Genomic DNA, 4,969 nt, shown 5'->3' with positions numbered 1-4,969 from the left:
TTCAGCTGATATCAGTTCCCCATTTCTTCCCCCTCCCTCCCCTGCCTGCCCTCCCTCATGAACCCTCAATAAGTTATAGATTATTTCTTCCATATCTTACATCATCTTCCATCACCCGTCACCCACTTTTCTGTTATTTGTCCCCCTGGGAGGGGGTTCTAGGTTGATCCTTATGATTGATTCCCCTTTTATCCCCCCACCCTCCCCTAATCATCCTGGTATCTCTACTCTCCTTGTTGTCCCTGAGGGATTTATCTATCCTGGATTCCCTGTGTTTCGGGCTCTTATCTGTAGCAGTGTGCATGCTCTGGTCTGATCTGATTTGTAAGGTAGAATTGAGGTCATGATAGTAGGGGGAAGGAAGCACCAAAGAACTAGAGGAAAGTTGTGTTTCATCGGTGCTGTACTGCACGCTGACTGGCCTATCTCTTCCCTGTGACCCCTCTGTGAGGGGATGTCCAATTGTCTACAGATGGGCATTGGGTCTCCACTGCATGCTCCCCACCCCCATCCCCAAGAAACTGAGGTACAGTTTCTTAAAAAGGGAGAACAAACCAACAAAAACATGCCCAAAGAAAGTCAAAGAAACATTTAAAATTATATATCTCTTATGAGAAATGAAAGTTATCAACTGGTACACAGGCTCTGAATGATGTTTTATTAATAGTTGAAAATGGAAAAAAGCACAAAAAGTGTTTTACATATTTTGTAAACATAATGTACTGATTTTTGTCAGTTTTACAAAAAAGGCTAATTTTAGCAGGTACAGTCTAAATATGTTAAAGATGCTTTTTTGTGTTTACTGAAATTGGCAAGTTACTAGGAGTTAATTTACCCATTAAATCGCTTTTCCAGTATATCTTTGAAGACAAGATCTCTGATAGGTGAAGTGGTTACCTACCTAAGATTCAGTTCACAAGATTAGGGGAAGTTCACTAACAGGAAGCTACTATACAAAAATAAGGATTTCTAGGAGTGGATTGGGCCCCAGGCACTGATGACCAGAGAGAGCGCTCTCTCAGGAAGAGGGGTCTCGGAGACCACAGACAGAAGAATGAGGCCGCCTGCTGGAGGGCAATGTGAACTGGAGGTGGGGACTCACTTAAGTAACAGCAGGCGTGAGAGCGCTGATCAGATCAAGTAAGCAAAGTGTTTCAAGTCCAAGACAACTCTGCCAAGGTGGAATATATAGTCGATGTGGAACTTCTATCACGATGAAACCAGAATGGCTCACAGTCTACATAAATATTTCAGTGACAAAGTATATTATATTTAATTTAAACATGGCAATGTGGGGGAGACGGGTAAATAAATCTATTTTCTTTGACAACAGTTTTTCAATATAGGAAATAGAATTTCTTTGAAGGGGTATCAGGCTACGTTCTCTAGAAGTGCAAAACCCATGACACTTGTGTGTGTTATATAAAGAAAGAGATATATATCAAGAAATGGCTTACACATGTGGAGAAATAGGTAAAGCTAGTCTACTTCAAGTCAGGCTTCTCATGGTTTATGGAAGCTGATGAACAGGAAGCAGGATTGCAAAGCAGAGTATGCAGAGGTGAGGCGAATCTGAAGTTGGTCAAATGCATCCACCATCAGTCACCCACTGACAGCTCCTGGAATGGGCAGGCCACGGAACAGAAGGTGGAGGAACCAGAAACAAGATTCAGCTCCAGCAGAAGGCGAAGGGCCAAAGAGGAGTCCATTCTACTCCTTCTCTCTGCTTTCTACAAAAGGCCACACCCCCAAGGATGGGTCATCAGGCTGTGTCAGGGCTGGTAAGGTGGTCCCCATCCCTGCCTTTACCCAGTCGTGTCCAGTTGACATAAACCCTAACCCGTGCAGAAGGAAAATCTTTCTAAGCTTTTTGCCTAATTCACAACCCTGAATTAAGTCCTGTGTTTCCAATGGCCTTTGACTCAAAGGGCTGCGTTTCTAATGTCTCTAATAACTGTAGTTCATTCCTCAGGAGCATTGGCACACTATCCAAGCGGAGGGTGTATTTTGTTTGTTTTTTTCTTTTTATGGGAAGTTAATTTACTTTAAAAAGGAGAAAGTCCAGAGTATAGACAAAGATGGAGACGTCAGCCAAAATCCCCTGGCGTACGTGTGGCAGGGCTGGAATGCCACTCTTTTTGTTTTGAATCTCATGTTAATGACCTCTGAGGAAAAATAGCTGACTTTATGCATTTATTTTAATAAGGCTGTGAAAACAGTCCATTTACACTATATATAAAAAACCTCTTGTCTTTTAAAAATGCTAGACAGAATATTTTAATAAATTAAATCTGACTGCCTGTCAAATCTGTCAAATTGACAAGAACCCTCAAGGAGTATTGCTGATATTGTAGTTCTATCTGTCCAATAGGGTTACATTTGGAATTTAATATAAGCTGCTTAGAGGCAGAATCCATCCATCAGAGCAATTTAGAGTAACAAATACTAACATATTCTAATTCTCCATCCTTAGAGGGTCAGAGTAACTGCTGTTTTCTTTTGAAAACCTTTTTAGCACCCACAGAGTTTCCTATTTGTTAGATTTGTTAATAATAATGAAATGATTTAAGGAGCCAAGTAAGTCCGCATCATCAGTAAAAGAACTATTGTCATTTTCTCTGAGACATATAGCTTACATAAGCTATTGCCAAGGTGGGGGGGGGAATGAATGGGAATTGTATATACTTAAAATATCTTAATCATACATTTCAGACAGAATTTGAATTATATTACATACTGATTTCCCTTGTCCTATCTATTTCTGAAAAGTGTCATCAGCCTGTGGCTGGAGTGCTGGACCAACCCAGTACTGGTCAGGTCTTACGAGACCCATTGCCCAGTTGGAAACACTAAGGCCTGGCATGGGCAAATATAGGATTTGCATTTAGTAGAATAAGAGATTAATTGCTCTGGTCCCAAGGCAATACATTTCTCTCATTCACATACAATTTTTCCTGCAATAACTAAATAATTCCTTCTCATATTTTCTCCTAGTGGAAAATCTATCTGATGCTCCCAATTAATATGTGGGAGAATAGTACTAAACCTCTGATAGCAGTTTATTAACACCAATAAACTCTTAATTTTTCAGAATTATGGCTTCCCGGGTGTCATGGAGGGCTAAGCATGGGCTTCTGACCACAAGATCAGCTGTTCAAAACCACTAGCAGTTTCCATAAAGATTACTAAAACCAAACCGACTGCCATCATGTCAATATGAACCCATTTTGACGCTCTGTGGGATTCCTGAGACTATAGAATTTTATGGGGATGGACTGTTACAACTTCAGAAGCCTGATAGGGTAGTTTTATTCTGTTCTATAAATTTGCTATGAGTTGTAATTCACTCTATGGCAGTTGGGATTTGGGTTTTTTTGTTGTTGTTGTTGTTATTTGTTTGCCTGCTTGTCTATTTGTTAAAGAGAAATAGGCATTAGAATATCAGAAAATATCATTCAAACTCTGGACCGAGGATTATTCATCTACTAATCACTTATTTTCTTGCTCAGATCCACATCTAAAAGACAAATTTTGATTAAACTTCAATTGTTTTTCTTCCAGAATTTCAGAAACATAGCATGATCCATTGGCTAGTATTTGAAGAGGCTTAACCTGTTACCACAGGTCCAAAATAGTCCTCAGAGAGCTTCTCATTTGTTCCTCAGTACATATCATGTGGCTTATTGTGTTTACGAAAAATGCTTTTAGAAAATAGTTTGGAAAAGGGAAATCAGTACATAATATAATTTTAATTCTGTCCTAAAGGTATGATTAAGATATTTTTAAAGTACATACAATTTCATTTTTTTTTTTCTGGCAATAACCTGCACTAAGCATTGGAGAAAAAGAATTTTAAAAAGAATGCCTTCATAGTTACTGGTTAGCTTAACAGCAGTGTAATAGAGTTGGTCCTCCACAGATTTGGCTGAAAGATGTATTTGCATATGTATAGAAGCCGATTAAAGTTAGCTGGGAGAACACCACTATTAGAAGCTGCAGTGAATTGTTTATCCATGGCCAGTCTCTCAAAAGAATATTTTATGACTTAATTCATGGCATTTCCATTTCGGCATGAGATTAGTAACTCCTCATGAACCATGAACTCATTAGAGATTGAAAGAGACCTTAAAAAAACGAGAGAGAGAGAGAGAGAGAGAGAGAGAATTCAGTAAATAAATCATTTAAGAAAAAGAAGTCTCTGCAGCAGAGCGCACCCAACTCCTCCTGCTGTGGTGATTCAGAGCCATGGAGGCAGCGCTGACTCGGGTGGTCCCCTGCACAGCAGAACCCAGCACTACCCTGCCCCGTGCCATCTTCGCAACGGCTCGTTGAGTCCAAACTCCAACTCATAGCAGCCTTATATGGTGTTTCTGAGGCTCGACCCTTTATGGGAGAGGATAGGCTCATCTTTCCCAGTGGGAGCAGCTGATGGATTTGAACTGCTGACTTTGTAGCTAGCAGCCCAATGCTTATCCAACAGCGCCACCAATGGTGTTTCTGCCTCTGTGCTGTTGGACAAATCACTGCCCTGGGTCTCAGTTCCCTCTTGTCCTTCAAAGAGGAGGTGGTGAAACCTAACTTAAGGGGCTCACATGCCTTCAATTAAATAATATCAGTGAAATTGTCTACCCACAGTGTTTTGCAAATAACAAGGAATCAACAGACATCAGATGAATCTAAGATAAGACACTAAGTGAATTGTGTTTTTATTTACCATTGGGACTAGGGATTTTTACATTCTTGAATGGTTTGCTTTGTCTCCATTTATATGGCTAATTGAACCCCGTGGAGCTGTTCTGCTTTGTCTTACAGGATTGTTAAAAGCTGGAATTTGGAGGGTAGAGGAAGAATGGATTTGAAAGAGGGAACCGATTACAAGGATCTATATGTGACCTCCTCCCCAGGGAATGGACAACAGAAAAGTGGGTGAAGGGAGACGTCTGGCAGGGCAGGATATGACAAAATAAAC

This window comes from Echinops telfairi, unplaced genomic scaffold (assembly GCF_000313985.2).
Source record: "Echinops telfairi isolate 266 unplaced genomic scaffold, ASM31398v2 ScPeMD7_9;HRSCAF=40, whole genome shotgun sequence".
Lineage (NCBI taxonomy): Eukaryota > Metazoa > Chordata > Mammalia > Afrosoricida > Tenrecidae > Echinops > Echinops telfairi.
The sequence above is the reverse complement of the archived record's forward strand: the minus strand, read 5'-3'. Positions refer to the sequence as shown.